The sequence below is a fragment of the Lethenteron reissneri genome, chromosome 65 (assembly GCF_015708825.2).
Source record: "Lethenteron reissneri isolate LAM-NWPU_2019-01 chromosome 65, ASM1570882v1, whole genome shotgun sequence".
Taxonomy (NCBI): Eukaryota; Metazoa; Chordata; class Hyperoartia; order Petromyzontiformes; family Petromyzontidae; genus Lethenteron; species Lethenteron reissneri.
The window spans coordinates 13,028,737-13,047,202 of record NC_083843.1 but is presented as its reverse complement, the minus strand read 5'-3'; the positions used below and the strand labels follow the sequence as shown (position 1 = coordinate 13,047,202).

Genomic DNA, 18,466 nt, shown 5'->3' with positions numbered 1-18,466 from the left:
TTGAACTCTGACCCCGCTCTCTGACGTCACCGCTCAGCATGACCTCATCGGCGTCAAACGCCAGGGGATGTGTACCTCGCTAGTGACGTCATGTCACCAATATATTCACCCGACCACCGCTCTTCTGAGCGTGACGTCACCTCCGCCCGGTGACTGGTGGCTCATTAACATAATACATTTGTGAAAGCCGTCGCGAGTTATTCTGACTGGTTCTGCACCCACGGGATTTTTGCACAGCGTTGTGTGTACGGTGCGGTTTTTCTGGGAGACTTTACAGTTTTATCCTGGATTTTTCTGTTTGCGCATTGTCACTTCAAGATGTTGTCTTGTTTGTTGCGGTTGCACCCGATTCAAGAGCCGAATGGCTCACAGGGCTCTATAGTCTATACCAAATAAAACAGAAACACTGACATGTGGGCCGCCATCATTAACATAATATATTCACGTACGGAGCCGCTCATTGTGGGAGGGGAGCGTTATCGTACCCCGCAAGTGACGTCATGTCACCTGCTGCCGCGTGACGTCACGACGCAACAGGAAGCTGCCGCTCCGCCCGTGCACTGAAATCCGAGGTGAGAAATTCTCATCGTGGTTGTTGTGGTGGTGGTGTTGGTGGCGGTTGTGGTGGTTGTTGTTGTCGTTGTTTACCAAGGTAGAGCCTCGCTCTCTCGTAGGGGTGTCAATTGAGTAGCGGCGAGCATGGAAGCGATGTCCAGGTTGGATCTTACAACGCGGGGCCTAGCCACACAGGGCCTTGCCTCCTGCCCTCGCCTGATCGCGTTTGTTTCAATTCTCTCGCTTAAGTTTAATTTGTCTTCACACGGCTTGCCACTTTGTAACTTTGTTTTATTTTAAATATTCACAGTTATTTTATTTTTATACCAGGCCAATCCCGCTTGAGCTGCTATACCGCTCTTGTCTTCAGCGCGACCTGCCAACAACAACAACAAGGTGAGGCTTTGTCAACAGCCTGGCGGTGTTCACTGTCTACAGTGAAGGAAAAAGTATTTGATTCCCTGCTGATTTTGTACGTTTGTCCACCGACAACGAAATGACCAGTCTATAATTTTAATGGTAGGTTTATTTGAACAGTGAGAGACAGAATAACAACAACAAAATCCAGAAAAACGCATGTCAAAAATGTTATAAAATGATTTGCATTTTAATGAGGGAAATAATTATTTGACCCCCTCTAAATCAGAAATATTTCTGGCTCCCAGGTGTATTTTATACAGGTAACGAACTGATATTAGGAGCACACTCTTAAAGGGAGTGCTCCTAATCTCAGCTTGTTACCTGTATAAAAGACACCTGTTCACAGAAGCAATCAATCAGATTCCAAACTCTCCACCATGGCCAAGACCAAAGAGCTCTCCAAGGATGTCAGGGACAAGATTGTAAACCTGCACAAGGCTGGAATGGGCTACAAGACCATCGCCTAGCAGCTTGGCGATAAGGTGACAACAGTTAGTGCGATTATTTGCAAATGGAAGAAACACAAAAGAACTCAATCTCCCTCGGCCTGGGGCTCCATGCAAGATCTCACCTCGTGGAGTTGCAACGATCATTAGAACGGTGAGGAATCAGCCCAGAACTACACGGGAGGATCTTGCCAATGATTTCAAGGCAGCTGGGACCATGGTCACCAAGAAAACAGTTGGTAACACACTACGCCGTGAAGGACTGAAATCCTGCAGCACCCGCAAGGTCCCCCTGCTCAAGAAAGCACATATACATGTCCGTCTGAAGTTTGCCAATGAACATCTCAATGATTCCGAGGACAACTGGGTGAAAGGGTTGTGGTCAGATGAGACCAAAATTGAGCTCTTTGGCATCAACTCAACTCGCCGTGTTTGAAGGAGGAGGAATGCTGCCTATGACCCCAAGAACACCATTCCCACCGTCAAACATGGAGGTGGAAACATTATGCTTTGGGGGTGTTTTTCTGCTAAGGGGACAGGACAACTTCACCGCATCAAAGGGACGATGGACGGGGCCATGTACCGTCAAATCTTGGGTGATAACCTCAGCCAGGGCATTGAAAATGGGTCGTGGATGGGTATTCCAGCATGACAATGACCCAAAACACACGGCCAAGGCAACAAAGGAGTGGCTTAAGAAGAAGCACATTAAGGTCCTGGAGTGGCCTAGCCAGTCTCCAGACCTTAATCCCATAGAAAATCCGTGGAGGGAGCTGAAGGTTCGAGTTGCCAAACGTCAGCCTCGAAACCTTAATGACTTGGAGAAGATCTGCAAAGAGAAGTGGGACAAAATCCTTCCTGAGATGTGTGCAAACCTGGTGGCCAACTACAAGAAACGTCTGACCTCTGTGATTGCCAACAAGGGTTTTGCCACCAAGTACTAAGTCATGTTTTGCAGAGGGGTCAAATACTTATTTCCCTAATTAAAATGCAAATCAATTTACAACATTTTTGACATGCGTTTTTCTGGATTTTTGTTGTTACTCTGTCTCTCACTGTTCAAATAAACCTACCATTAAAATTATAGACTGATCATTTCTTTGTCAGTGGGCAAACGTACAAAATCAGCAGGGGATCAAATACTTTTAAAATTCTTTATATTAAGTTCGCTTGCTTGCTTGCTTAGGACCGTGCAAATCTTTTGGTCGTTTTTTAACTCACTTCCCGTGATGCAATCGAGCTGACATTTTGCACACAGACTCGTTGTGCGTGACAATGAATTTTCGTGAAATTTTTTCCCCAAAATTTTACACTGTTTAGGGAAATCTTTTTAAATATTTATTTACCAAATGGTTAATGCTGGCACAATCATCTGACCCATAGGTGGCAGCCATCTCAAGCCAGAGGACGAGAGGACTCTAGCCGCCCCGATGCCACGCATATAAAGGATTTATAGTGAAAAACTTTGTTTTTACGGTTAATTTTTTTCTCTCACTGTACTTGTGGAGGGGAAACCGGGGATCCGGAGGGAAATTCACGCGACCACGGGGGAGAGAGAGACATGCAAACTCCAAATCAACATTGCCAGGGCTGTGTTGATTGATCCTCAATGAATTACGTAATGGAGTGAGGAAGCATTAATAGTGAGCACATGAAGGTGGCCAGGCGTGGGTCTGGACACACCACCACCTGTGAACCATGCCAGTGCGTGACAGTGGGGGTGGGGTGGCACGTGTCCCCCCAACGATCCTATCGAAATCCCTCATTTCGCCTGGGACTCGTATTCTTGTCTTGGATGCATTTCATATTCCCTTATTTCACTGAAAAACCCTGATAAATTTGATGCAAGAAAGAAAAAAAGCCGAAACAAATGAATTTAACTAAATCAGATGTTTTTCATTGAAGGAAATTTAACCTTAACCCACTTTTATGTAATGTCGATTTTGGCAACTCGGGAAGGGAATGGCGTGGCGAGCTGAAAATAGTCGCGACCCCCACTGCCACCGTGTGGCATATTATTACGTGCCAGGGACTCTGAGATGATAGGACAACAGTCCGAGTCCATAATTGACAATAAGTAACGGCAGTTACAAGCAACTCACAGAATTGTGCGCAGTTGCGTATACAGTACACGACTTCCCTGAAGTCAAACACCGTCAGCGAGCGCGATGCCAATCACACGCATGGAATAAAAGCAAGGGACAAGTCCTTGCTAACAACACCTTACTAACAACTCCTTACTTATTAACAACTCCTATCATTTTTCTTTGCTGGAGGGGTTGCCCCCCCCCCTACCTGAAAATCCTGGCTCCACCTCTTGAGTTTGTGACAGTGTAAAGTTTGTATTTGCAGTAAAGTCTATCAACTCTATTGAGCACGGAGGTGAAATGTAACCAGTAGTTTATTTTTGCTTTCCTCTGGAACTCTTTGTAAGAATGGAGTCAGGAAGTTTACCACAGCACACACGCAGCTGAATTCTGAACTGTTCTTCCCAGCAGTCAAGGACATCTGAGCCTGGCTTCACACCTCGAAGTTGCGATTGAACATTAATTTATACATTTCTGCATAACACAAATATTATTTTCAATGCCCTTTGCTATTTCAGCTGAATTTAGCTTTCATAAATATTCCTTTTGAAGCCAGACAGCCGAAATTGTGTGCTCGGAGTTTTGGGTTAACATTCATTTTGAAGATACTAGGGCTTCCAGGCATGTTGATGACCATTTGCCCTCTCATTGTGTGCAATCACAGCCCGTGTGATGAATTTAGGAAACTTTTTCATTACATCATAAATATGTTAACAAGTATAGACATGTAAGTTACGTGTGACTATATATGCATTCCTCTGTGCCTCGATACTGACGTGTCGATGGTGTGGATATCATTTGTTTCTGTCTGCAGCTGTTGCTTCCTCTGCAGAATTGATCTGATGGAGCAAATGCACTTGGCGCAGCTCGGTGAAAAAGGGCAACATTGGGACCAGCGTGCAAACAGCACGGATCATCCTGGGAACTTGACACAGCACCAGAAAACTCACACAGGAGAGAAACCTTTCAAGTGCACTGTGTGTGACAAGGCATTTGCATGGCCATCCGCTCTTCAGGCCCACCAGAGAAAACACACAGGAGAGAAACCTTTCAAGTGCACTGTGTGTGACAAGGCATTTGCATTGCCATCCGCTCTTCAGGCCCACCAGAGAACACACACAGGAGAGAAACCTTTCAAGTGCACTGTGTGTGACAAGGCATTTGCATGGCCATCAGTCCTTCAGGCCCACCAGAGAACACACATGGGAGAGAAACCCTTCGAGTGCAGTGTGTGTGGGAAGGCATTTTCAAAGTCAACTGTTCTTAAAAAACACCAGAGAACACACACGGGAGAGAAACCCTTCAAATGCACTCTGTGCGATAAGGCGTTTTCAGATTCATACAATCTTTTAATACACCAGAGAACTCACACAGGAGAGAAACCCTTCGAGTGCAGTGTGTGTGGGAAGCCATTTGCACATTCATCTACTCTTGTAATACACCAGAGAACACACACGGGAGAGAAACCCTTCAAGTGCAGTGTGTGTGTGAAGGCGTTTGCACATTCATCTCATCTTGTAGCCCACCAGAGAACACACACGGGAGAGAAACCCTTCATGTGCAGTGTATGTGGGAAGGCGTTTGCACATTCATCTTCTCTTATAGCACACCAGAGAACGCACACGGGAGAGAAACCCTTCATGTGCAGTGTGTGTGGGAAGGCGTTTGCACATGCATCTCCTTTTGCAGCACACCAGAGAACACACACAGGAGAGAAACCCTTCAAGTGCAGTGTGTGTGGGAAGGCGTTTGCACATTCATCTCCTCTTGTAGCACACCAGAGAACACACACGGGAGAGAAACCCTTCAAATGCACTCCGTGCGGGAAGGCGTTTACACTTTCATCAAATTTTCATGTCCACCAGAAAACACACAAGCATCAGAAGATCCACAAGGAGTGGAGTCTGAAAACAGCTTGTGAAACTCAAAATGCCGCAATGAGCCCATCCCTCATCAAACAAGAACCGGAAGAATATCCCAGCTTGGACACTTGTAATGGTATCGAGGTGGAATATGAAGAGGTGACGGTTAAATGTGAAGAAGTGATGGTGAAGAGCGAAGAAGTGATGGTAAAATGTGAAGATGAGGATTCAACTCCAAAATGGGACCTTCACATCAATGGAGGCAACGTGAAGCAGGAGGAGAATTCTGACTGTGAGGCAGAGCAAGGCAACTCCCAGCAGTTTGTGGAAGTGGAGGTGTGGGTGGACTTCCTCCGAGACAAGACAAAGTCAAATGGAGACCCGGTAGATGCGTAAGCTTGAGACGATGTCGCCCCAATAGATGCACCTTTGTCACAGGCCTTTAATGACAAGAACGTGAAGTTGAACACTCAATTCATAGGTTCAACCTGCAGAGTAAGAGCAGCCAGTCTTTGTGGACCTGTGGGTTGGTTAGGTCTCTAACCAGAAGCGAGAGCCAAAAAGCTCCCAAGCATTCACTATGTTATCATAATTGCATTTATATGGTGCCTGCTTAATCGCCTCGGCAATTCGGAGTTTTGTATCTCATCTCGAACACTCGAAGAGAATCCCCAAGTAGCAGCTGCCCCTGTGTGGCACAAGGTGGTGGCCCTGCATCGGCCTGCATGTGGACGAGAGCCTGTCAGTAGGGGGCGATGGTTGATGTGTCATGTCAGTTGTGGAGTTTGTAGGTATTGTTTAGAATTTGCTACATTTTGACCCAGACGCCAGCATGCAATGGCCTACTCGTTTTGAATGATGCAATAATATGTTGTACATACACTGTTAAGCAGATGGTGCGTATGGTTTTTTAAATAGCTTCGTAAATTAGGAGTGGATTCCTGCAGTAACGAAAGCTTCAAATCAAGATTGAACTGCCTCTACGGGGAGCGTTTCCACACATCTGTTAGAGCTTTTAACAGACTGAGACCAGAAGGCTCACATGATCGAGTCTCTCACCTTTCTAAAGAGATGCCGCGACAACAAGGTAATACCGATCGTTTTTACTCACTCTTGACATTAACAGATGAAGCGTCCACATCTGATTGGAACCTTGTAGACAACACGATTGTCTGATGATGGATGCTTGTGTCGTGTTCGAAACTGGATTTATTTGATTTATATCTACGTGACTTCACCGAAAGAACCAAAAAGTAAAGCTTCTTGTTAATACGATGTAACCTGATGCAGTATATTTCGGTGCAGTAATTCAATTTTGTTCATATGCCTGTCAATTTAGAATTAATACTTTTTTGTTTATAAGGGTCAAATATTTAATAAGTGATGTTAGGACAAAGTGTGTGTTTTGGAAGTAACCTGTACAGATAACTCGGGTGAGACCTGTTGTATTTTTGTGTTTCCAGGAAGTGTCTGCCTCTGGAGCAACTCATTGTCTTTGAAATGGGGAGCACACTCGGATCATTCATCAGTTACAAGGCATACCACTCAAAAGTTACGTGTAGGAGGTACATTCTCTACAACACGAATGATAATTTGTTGACGTAGATTTTGTCGAACGAGGACTAGAAATGCTCCTTGCCGATTAACGTCTGGATGTTCACAACCATGGGTTGAAGCAAGCCGGACCGCCTTTGGCGCCTCCGAACAACCATTTACCGCCTTGGGCCAGGAAAGTCACGAAAAAAATTGCACACAAACGACGCATTCACGCAAGCACCCGATGCTCCGTTTTGAAGTTTGAATAGTATTATGTTTCGAATTAGATAATTTTATTTCTTAATTAAAAGCTTATATCATTTTACATCTGAAAAACTTCATAAAAAAAAAAATTTGTGTGAATTTTCTCTCGTCATTAAGTAGATGGCCTTGCTGGGGGTTCGGTTCCATGCGGACTTTCACCCGTTTGGGATTGCGGGATCGAGATAAGGCAACACAGCTGGCCGTGCGAGAAGACCGCCGTCTGCGATCGATTCCAACGTAATCGAACGTCTGTCCCTGTGCCTCCGTCGTTTGTGCAGCGCCCCCTGCATGAAAACGACGGCAAGTGCAGCAGATATATGAAATTGTGCACTTATACAGGTAGGAACAACAGTTCCACACTGCCCACCAGGGATTATTTGTCTGTCGTGCATAGCCACGCCCTCGATTTGTATTTCATAGAGCGCTTCGGGAGGGCTCAGCACCATGTGACGCGCCGCCCCACGCAGCTTGCGCCGTGTGACACGGATCGCACGAATGCGCCGTCCAACCAAGTTTCTACTTGCCCACTCTGAAGGAACGTGTTGTAAGAGTATAGCGAGTGGGTTTTCACAGTACCTTCGTCTTACAGAAATCAATTTCACGTGAGCCCACCGCATTAAAACAATGCTTGGCTGAGCGGGGCGAGCCACGGGGGGGGGAGGGGGGGCGGGGAGGGTGGCACTTCCTTGGAGAGTGAGGACGCGCAGGGCGATGGTGGCACGGGCTGGCACGGGCACGTCCAGCACCCTAGCGCCCATTTACAATGTGGATGCCACCGCCACCCCCTGGCAAACGGTGGGGGGGGGGGGGCACCTTATCTATGTCACGTGCCATAGCTCACGTGACTGTTTCTTCTGCCGCGACAATGTCTGGATTTTTTCGCCTGAGGACGAACGCTTGTGTTGCGATCGAAACGTTATTTATTTATTTGTACCTACGTGACTTTACCGAAAGAACTAATGAGTATGAAAGATGTCTTGGCTACTGATCTGTTTCATATCTGTGTACATCGATATCCCACATTGCTTACCAGTACACACCACAATGAAATGAATAGAAATAAGGACTTTTGGGGATGGGCAAAGATCGAGGAATTTCTTTAAATGGAGCGAGTTAAGTGTGTTCGATTCAACATCTGTGTCTCTGTTCGCCTGCGTGTGTCTCTCTCTGTCTGTCGTCTCTGTATCTGTCTCTGTGTTCCTCTCATCTGTGTCTGTCCGCCTGTCTTTTCTGTGTGTCTATCAGCGTCTGTCCCACCGCAGTCAACGACTGTCAGTAGCAGCAGGCGCCCGTTCAACTCCCACGACTACACGCCACTCAAACTTGCTCCGAACACACAAAGACAAAGATCCCCCATATGGCCTGGAAAGAATGTTGGGGCAAGTGCTGTTAGTGAGCGCCTAACACAAATATAAAGATCCCCCGTATAGCCTTAACAGACTGGGGGCAAGTACTGTTAGCACCTATTAAGGGTGGGACAGCACCACGCCCGGCCGCCTTTGTGTCCCTAGTGTTGTGTATATGTAGTGCTCGACACGACAGCTTCTTGTCTTTCCTCTTCACTTAATTTCGCATATTTCGATCAACGTTCCTCCAGCTAACACCGATCCACGGTTCTCCTCCGCGCTCTCCGCTCGCTCGCCGCGTTCCGCGGGCCTCACTCGCTCCCCATCACTTCTCCGTCGACTCTCCTCTCCACTCTCTCTGCCACAGTTCGGCTGCTCCTTTATCAGCTCCGCCGTCCCACTCTGTCGTAACTACATCAGCTTCTCTTCCCACACTCCAGCCGCTTCCTACTGGCTTCCTCGTCTCACTGCTACCCTACACTGCTCCACTGCTACCCTACACTGCTCCACTGCTATGCTATTCTACACTGCTCCACTGTTACCCTACACTTCACTGCTACCCTACACTTCTCCACTGCTACCCTACACTTCTCCACTGCTACTCTACACTGCTACTCTACACTTCTCCACCGCTACCCTACACTGCTACCCTACACTGCTCCACTGCTACCCTACACTTCTCCACTGCTACCCTACACTTCTCCACTGCTACCCTACACTGCTACTCTACACTTCTCCACTGCTACTCTACACTGCTACTCTACACTTCTCCACCGCTACCCTACACTGCTACCCTACACTTCTCCACTGCTACCCTACACTTCTCCACTGCTACCCTACACTGCTCCACTGCTACTCTACACTTCTCCACTGCTACCCTACACTTCTCCACTGCTACTCTACACTGCTCCACTGCTACCCTACACTGCTCCACTGCTACCCTACACTTCTCCACTGCTACCCTACACTGCTATTAGCTCTGCTGCTCCGACTCTTCCATCCTCTGTCTCCTCCCAGGCTCGAACTCCTGTCTCCTCCAAAACCCCCTCTTTTTATCCCCGAGCCAATTAATCCCCAATGAATCTGGGGCACCCCCCGCGACGCCACTTGCCTCCAGCCCACGCTGGCACCTGGCATGTTTTTCCCGACAATGCGGCGCCACTCCGCGACAACAACACCCTCTCGGCCAATCGGCGCCCTGCGTCCTTAATTACTCCCTGCCACCTGCTACCATCCTCAGACAGCGCCGCCCCACATCTCGACAACAACAACGACGCCCAGCCAATTGGCGCCCCGTGTCCTTATTTGCTCCCACTGTACGCTGCGTGCGCGCACACCGACCTCTGCGCGTGACGCGTACTTTCAGGCACTACATATATAGGCCTTTTCCCTAAATTGATTTTAATAATTCGGCCATTATATTTTTTTTATAATAGTCAATCGGGGTGTAGCATGGGGCACGAAAAAGGCTGAGGCACACCCTCACCTCCCACCTCGCCTCTCACAAGCCACACAAGAAGGCAGCTCGAGATAAGCTGTAAAATGTAAAAAAATAAACCCCGTTGCAAGGTGAGGGGGCTGCTAATGAGATTTTGGGGAATTCTCTACTGGGCTTCAAAGACCGCCATACAACACGGACGCAGGGCAGGGACAATCGGACATTACAAGTGGCGTTTTTTTATGGTAAAAGTTCGAAACTTAGCGACAAGAACAAATCGACATTATAGACTGCAGTCTAGATTAGTGGCTTTTATTATTACTTATTTTATTTTATCCTTATTCACCTTATTGTTTCTATCTACGTGACTTTACCGAAAGAACCAAAGTACATGAGTTCCGCAAATCACGAAAGCTTAAGTCAAAACGTAGCTATGTCTCCAACCTCGGGATATCAAAATATAAATCTAGAATAAGAAGCACGGATTTCTGGCGACACAGAGAACAAAATTTGATAAACCCTCGGAATACCTGTGGTAACAACTAGGTAGATCACATATCTTGGTTAAACATAAACCAAATAATAATTATGAAGTATTAGACCGAGGGTCATCCAGATGAAATACAATGCAAAACAGGTCAATCACACACGACCAAAATAATATGCATTCCATACAATCAGAGCCGCCCAACCACCTTTGTCTTCCAGAAGCACGTGGTAGCAATAAATTACACATGCAGGGAGGGCGCCTCCCCTTGAGATGTCAAGCACCATGAAGTAATTCCAAACCACGACAGAAGTACTGTAAACACTGTTCAAAACATACCTTGAGTCACAGAATCAACACCGCAAAAAGGGATAAATATTAAGATAAGGGGTAGAAAATAATGTTTCTCTTTCTCTCAACTCTTGTATATATTTGGTCTTGAAAAATTAATGAAAATAGAAAAAATGAAAAAAAAATGTAATTTTCAAAAATGATGCTAATTTGTGTAGACTTGACCTTTGGAGGAGTGTGCTCGACTTCCGAGTCCGCACGCTCGTGGGTAGTCGTGAGCTGCTGCTGCTGGTCCTGTGCGATGCTCGCTTGGTCGATGCTTGACGCTTTTCCACCTTTTCTCCAGGTTGATTGCTTGTCGTTGCTCGTCACTCTTTCTCTTTCTCTCTTGCTGCAGCTGCTGGTGGGAGCTGGCACTCAATGTAGAATACAACTTTTAGCGATGCTTCGTCTGTCAGTGCCGAACTCGTACTCGGTGACACATCGCTACTCTGCAAGCCTCGCCATCCTTGGTCGATTGTGGGGCCCACTCCCGGAGCTTGCCGCAGCAAGACCCTGTTGCATGATCTGTGTCCTTGCTTATATGTGAAATTCTCCCCTCTCTGCGCGTCGCTTGTGAGAGAAAAAAACCGATGCCCTCTGTTTTGTTCTCTTCCCGTGGCCGCAGCCGCCTGGTTGCCCCCAGTTCCACCCCTCTCTGCCTTCGTGGTGTTTGCTATCTCAAGGGGAGGCACCCTCCCTTCATACGTATTTATTGCTACCATGTGTTGTGTCAAATTGTTGGGAGACAAAGGCGGTTAGGAGTCTCTGGTCCTATGGAATACATATTATCTCGATCGTGTGTGTTTGACCTATTTTGCCTTGTATCTATTTGGACTTACCCTAGGTCTAATACTTCATGATTATTGGTTTATGTTTACCAAGATTCGTGATGTATCATAGTTGTTAACACAGGTATTCTGAGGGTTTTATTAAGCTTTGTTCTCCGTCTGTGTCACTAGGAGTAATATAAGTAATAATAAAAGCCACTAATGTAGACTGAGAGTGTATTGGCAGTTTATAATGTCGATGTATTCTTGTCGCTAAGTTTCGAACTTTTACCGTTAAAGAAAACGCCAGTTGTAATGTCCGTTTGCCCTGTGCTCTGCGTCCGTACCAGTGAGTCTGGAGATATTTTGTGAAGTGTCCAAAACGTCCATGGAGGTCGTGTCATATGGTCCTTTGACAATCTGGAGATATACCAGATCGTCATTAACCTCCCTTTGCCCTGGAGTTTATTATTTAATGGCTCTTTATGACATCCCTCCAGTTCCTTTAATGTGGCAAGGCAGCTGGGTGAGAGAGGTGGGGTGTGCCTCACCCTTTCATGCCCCATGCTCACCCCAATCGATTATATAAAAAATATATATTGGCAGAATTATTCTTAATATTAATTTTTGGTTAAAGGCCTATATTTACAACCCATAAGAGTGAATGGAAAACATGGTAACAGGAGGTCACACTTCAAGAGACGGCGCCCCTCTTTGTGAGAGACAAGAAAATGTAACACCTCCAACCATGAGGGAAGAGGGGGGGACGCAACCGGACAAATATAACCCCCCCCCCCTTCCCAGATTATTTTTTGTAGAAAGTTGAAAAACTAGAAAACACACTTAGGGGCAATTGAAAGGTATGTTTCCACAGATGGCTTGAGGAAGGAGACAGGAACTTGGCCTTGATGTGACTTAACAGATTACTTCAATAAATTACAACAGACACACGTACACCGGACAAACAGTTGCTCCCACAGGTTGAGAGCGAAATCAAAGAAATTCCGGTCCTTTGTGAGAAGGCGAGCCGAGGTGGAAGAATTTCAGAGATAATCAAGAATACAGCACACGTAATTGAGTCTTGTTGCGGCAAGCTCCAGGAGTGGGCCCCGCAATCGACCGTGGATGGCGAGGCTTGCAGAGTAGCGATGTGTCACCGAGTGTGAGTTCGGCACTGAAAGACAAAGTATCGCTAAAAGTTGTATTCTACATTGAGTGCCAGCTCCCACCAGCAGCTGCAGCAAGAGAGAAAGAGTGCGAAAGAGTGACGAGCAATGAGAAGCAATCAATCTGGAGAAAGGACGGAAAGCGCCAAGCATCGACCAAGCAAGCATCGCGTAGGACCAGCAGCAGTAGCGGCTAATGACTACCCACGAGCGTGGGGATTCGGAAGCCGAGCACACTCCTGCAAAGGTTAAGTCTACAAGGACCAACCGCGCCTGGTGCAAGGGAGAGAGTGTGACCGGTGCAACCTAGAAAGAGTGTCGGCGCTAGCGACTAGCGGACGAGCTGCAATCGCAATCGGGCACCGTCAGGGATGAGCGTCGTGCAGACTTGGCTCATAAAGCAGCAGAGAGGCCTGCAGCTGCCGCCAATAGAGAGAGCATTGTGTGTATGACACGCCAACACACACACGACTCATCGCCCAGCAGCCAACCAAGGCATTTTCAGTACAAGGAACGCCCCACCTCGGCGTCTGCTTAACGCAAAGAGTTGAGCAAGGAGACAATACACCCAGAACACACATAATGCACATATCGGGACTCATAAGATTACTCCAAAGTTCTTGTGTTTCGGTCAGGGCCATCCTAAGATGGTGCGTTAACTATTAGCTGATCGTAAAAAGCATTGCTGCCCATTGAGTTACGTGGATACGGTCATTTAGAAGTGTTTCAGTAATATTTTTTTGTAATTGTATAACTGTACCAATGAATTCATTGATGAAACTAAACATTTATAAACATTTATCTTACGAATCTAGACTCACAGGGATACTATTGTGTTAAAATATTTATTTTGATCACAGAAGCCTTTAATTGATAAGCATTTGTTAAACAAGCAGGCACAGCTGCCGCACACCATTGTTCCAAGACATTTCGTTAATTGCATAATCTTACCAATGAATTCATTGAGGTCTACTTTTGCCTTAGGCACATGTTTCTTTATTGCTGTTCGTATGAATATTGTCACATTAACTTTTAAGGACGTTTTCCCATCGCTGTGTATGCTCGCTTTACTCTGAGGAATTAGCCGATTGTTCTGTTGCCCAGTTTAACAAACGTAATCATTGAAGGTTAAATGTATGGATCAATGAGGACATCTCCTGGAGTTCGCATATTAGAGTTTTTTTTATATTAAAGTTGCTTAATACAGAAGAGTCTCAGTGGTGCCTTCCTAAGAACTGTATCCTGCGGAGAGATCTGAATTTTGAGACCTGACATAAACACACTAAGACATAATCAGTAAAAGTGAAAGTGAGAATCATTGTACATCATGAGACCTCCTTTGCCGGTAGCAAAATATAATAATAGCTTTTTTACCCTTTTTTCTGGCAACAAAATTGACACCTTTTTACAAGGAATCATGTTTACATTAACCACAATTCCTGCAGTCAAAATGTAAACAAAAAACGCACTCTGATAATGTATGCACTGTCCTTGAAATTGATTGGTCCACACCTTATAAAAGTCAGTTTTGTTGCCAGAAAAAAGGGTAAAAAACCTATTATTTTGATACTGGCAAAGGAGGTCTCATGATGTAAATGCTTACCCCGTGTCCTCAATACATGATTCCTCGTAAAAAGGTGTCAGTTTTATTGCCAGAAAAAAGGGTAAAAAATCTATTATGAGAATCATTGTATTATCCCGATTGATAATACAACCCTAGACAACGAAGCCTAATGATCATAATTGCATAAATTATAAGAACTACATACGCTCGCATAACCTAAAGCAATTACACCTTCATAATTAGTATAAATTCATTATTTGCATAATGACATACATTAGCATTTTTAAAATACATTTTCAAGACCGAATAAAGAAGCGCTGCAAATAAACGGTTACAATGATGTACACATCAACAGGGCATTGAATACCAAAACCAAATCATATAACAAGAGAATTGAAACTGCGCAAGTAATTAAACGATCAAAATACCGTACATTGTGGGAGTAACTGATAATCTCGCCAGATGTTTGGTAAAACAAAACATCCGAGTCAGATTTGACATGGTGCATAAAATACAGAATTTAATATCTGGTACAAAACATGTATTATCGAAGCTATCAACAGAATGTGTGTACAGGAGTAACTGCACGTGTGGTAAATGTGATGCTGGGCAAACAGGACGAATGATCAGCACGAGACTAAAAGAGAAATATTAAATTCTCCCAAATACAACTATCAGCAGTAGCAGAACACGAGTGCCAACAAGGACACTCAATTGATTTTGATAATGTTGAAGTTTTGTGCAAAACAAGCTACGATTGGCCAAGACTAATTAGAGAATCTATAGAAATTGAAAGAAATCAAAATATCTTTAATCGTTCGGATAGCTACCGTTTTAGTGCTGTGTGGAAGCGAATAATCACGTAATATATTATTTAAATGCATGCCTACAAAGAGCAGCATACTTCATTAGGGATTACCGTTGGTCGGGCTATTTTAATAAACACAATAGACAGGAAGGACAAGTTCACAGGGCTCGCATAAAGCATAATATACGCTGCCTCAGTAATTCCCCCCCCACCCCACATCGTGCATGAAATTTTCCACTTTTAATCTAATACATATGTAATGAGGGCATAAACGGCCTTGCGGATATGACGTAACAGGGAGGAGGAGTTGGGTCACGTGGGGAGAAGGGAGAGCTCTTAAGGGCGGGAACCGGAAGAGACGGGAAGAGAGTGTAAGAATAAAGACGGGAGGAGGCCACGCAGGGCAGGAGGTGGAAAGTGGCGTGATCGCCACAGGACAGGACTCGGCACCATTGGCCAGCGGTGTCCGGGCACGGGGGAGACGGAGAGCAGCGGTGGGGCTGCAGAGAGAGCAGCCGAGGGGCTGCAGATCGGGGCGGAGAGGCTGAGAGAAAAGCCAGCAGCGGAGCTGCAGCGGGAGCCAGCAGAAAGGCTACGTGAGCGACGGCAGCAGAAGGGCTGCCGAGCGGGAGGTGGAGAAGGCTCTGAGCGAGGCGCCGTGCGGGGCGAAGTTGTACGAACCCAAATAAAGGACAACGGAGACAGACACAGTGAAAGAGTCCTTTATTACACATATAATAAGGCTAAATACAAGAGGAATTAACTTTCGTCCAGAAATAAAACTGAAAGTTGGGATTATTTAGGCTAAAACGGCACGGTATGCAGATTTACTTTTTTATACTCGAAAATGTAATGCATGAAATTCCCTACTTTTTAACGTAATATATAGGCTACTCAGGCTAAACACAACCCAGAAATTTACTTTTTGTTTAAAAATACAGCTGTAAAAAGTTGTAAATTTTTTGCAAAAAACGATTTTCTGTTTGGGGCGTAAACATTTCTTTCGTGGAATTTTTCACTTTTAATCTAATACATAGCATACTAAAGCTAAATACAATGGAGGAATGAACTTTTGTCGAAAAATAAAGCTGTGAAAATGTAGCAAATTTTGGCCCAAAACGGCATAGGTTCATATACCGATCTTCTGTTTGGGATGTGAACATTTAATCGTAAAATGTTCTACTTTTAATCTAAGACATAGCATACTAAGGGTAAATACAATGGAGGAATTAACTTTTTTTTTTTTTATAAACCTGTAAAAATTCGGCTTATTTTAGCCAAAACCGGCATAGGTAATCGGGCCGATTTTCTTTTCTATATTTAAAAATTTCACCGTGAAATTTCCCACTTTTTTACGTAATATATAGGATACTAAGGCTAAACACAACCTAATTATGCTCTTTTTGATGAAAAAGTAAAGCTAGGAAAATTGGGCTAATTTTTCCAAAAAACGGCATAGGTTAGTCTGCCGATAAGCTTTTTTTACTTGAAATTTTCATGGTGAAATCTCCCACTTTTAATGTAATATATAGCATACTAATGCTAAACCAAAGGGAGGAATTCACTTTTTCTTGGAAAATGTAGCTTTTAAAATTTGCCCTCCATTGTTGTTGGAGGGAGACTGCCTCCAACTGCCCAGTAGCGTCTTTCGCAAGCCTCCTTCTCAGAGGCCAATCTTGACACCACTGGTACCAGTCATCAGCAAGTCCACTCAGCTCCACATCCTCCTGTAAACACGTCACTCCCTCTCTTCTCCAGCCCGTGCCGCGCCCGTTTAGCCCCCACGATTTGGCCGAACAAAAGCTGTTGGGCATGCAGTGACTGGGCATGCGGGCTACATGACCCAGTCAGCGCAGCCTTATCTGGCGGAGGAGCTCACCAATGAGACTTTGTCCACATATTTCGAGGATTTGTGAGCTCCTCACACAATCCAGCCTGGTTAAACCCAGGATGGATTGTAGGCAGGCCAGCCTAAATGTTTTTAACCGGCGAAGATGTTGACTTACACACACACACATCGAGTGACATGCACACACGTATGGACTTACACACACATGTGGACTAACACGCTACACATATGGACTGACACACACATTGACTGACACACAGACACACAAACGCACATTGACTTACACACATCGACTAACACACACACATCGACTAACACACACACAGCGACTGATACACACACATGGGCTGACACGCACACTTGCACTGACACACACAAACACATCAATGTACACACACACACATCGGGCGTTGTCCGTTCTAAAAAGATAGACACACATAGACTTCCACACAGATGCATGGACGTACACGCACACACATATGGACTCAAACACACACATCGACGTGCACAGCAATCCCAGATGATGGCACAGCTATCAGCATCGCAGTACTACGTATGAGTAAATAGCGGGACGTGAGCAATGGAAACAATAGAAATGCATAGAAGAAATAAGCTTAAATAAGTGTACATTAAATAGCAGCAGTACACACAGATACGTTGAGAAGCAGGCTACAGTATAGATTATAGACTGGCAGTACGCCGACTCAATGACAGAAGCATTGCTACAGTGCACATAAAAAGCAGGCAATACAGGTAGCAGCTGAAAAAGCAGGATACAGTCGACATGAAAGGCTGGCAGTACACTGAGTGAGGTAAATAAGCAGGCAAGAGATTATAGACTGCCATACACTCATAACGGGCAAAAGCCAAATTAACAGTGTAGATAATAGAGTGACAGTGCACTGACGTTTATGAATCAGCAGGCAGCAGTCCACAGCACAGACTGACACAGCGTCATAAAAAAACTAAAAGGAAATATTTAGCAAGCTAATAATTAAAAATTCGTTTTCTGCACACAAACATTATAATAGTAATATTTGCCAACTTATTAGTTTCATAATAGTAAACAATGGACCAGAGTTGTTATCTGCACACAAACATAATTATTGTAATATTTGGCAACGTATTTGTTTACTAATAATAAACAATGAACCTGAGCTCTTAGCGCAAGAAGCAAGGAAATGTGTACTTGCCATAGCTGTGGTGAGGCCTAGTCCCATGCAGAACCCCCGTCCTGGCCTACATTGCCGAGCCAGGGGAGGCAGCACGTTGGCAGGCTGGGGGCTGGGCCGCTACCCCCCCCCCACCATCCCCCCGCCCGTGCAACAATAATGCAATCTAAGCACTATAATATTCTGTATGGACTCTGTAGTATAAACTGGACGCATCGTGTTGGGGGGGGGGGCGAAGAGGACATGACACTCTGAAGAAATATCCGCAGCGTTATGTGTATATGTATTGCATGTTAAAGGTGTAAAATAAAATGTCCCCCGTGAGCTCGACCGAACGCGCATCACTTGGCTAGGGTCTGCCCCCCC

At 45.3% G+C, this 18,466-nt stretch overlaps 1 protein-coding gene across 1 annotated transcript in view; it reads left to right on the top strand.

The window, feature by feature from the left end:
* Positions 1-506: 506 nt before the first annotated feature.
* Positions 507-18,466, top strand: part of LOC133359677 (zinc finger protein 271-like) — a 185,557-nt gene continuing 167,597 nt past the window's right edge. Inside the window, exons 1-2 of the mRNA XM_061578189.1 lie at positions 507-572; positions 886-951. The gene's annotated coding sequence lies outside the window, so the exon portion shown is untranslated. The remainder of the gene's footprint in view (positions 573-885; positions 952-18,466) is intronic.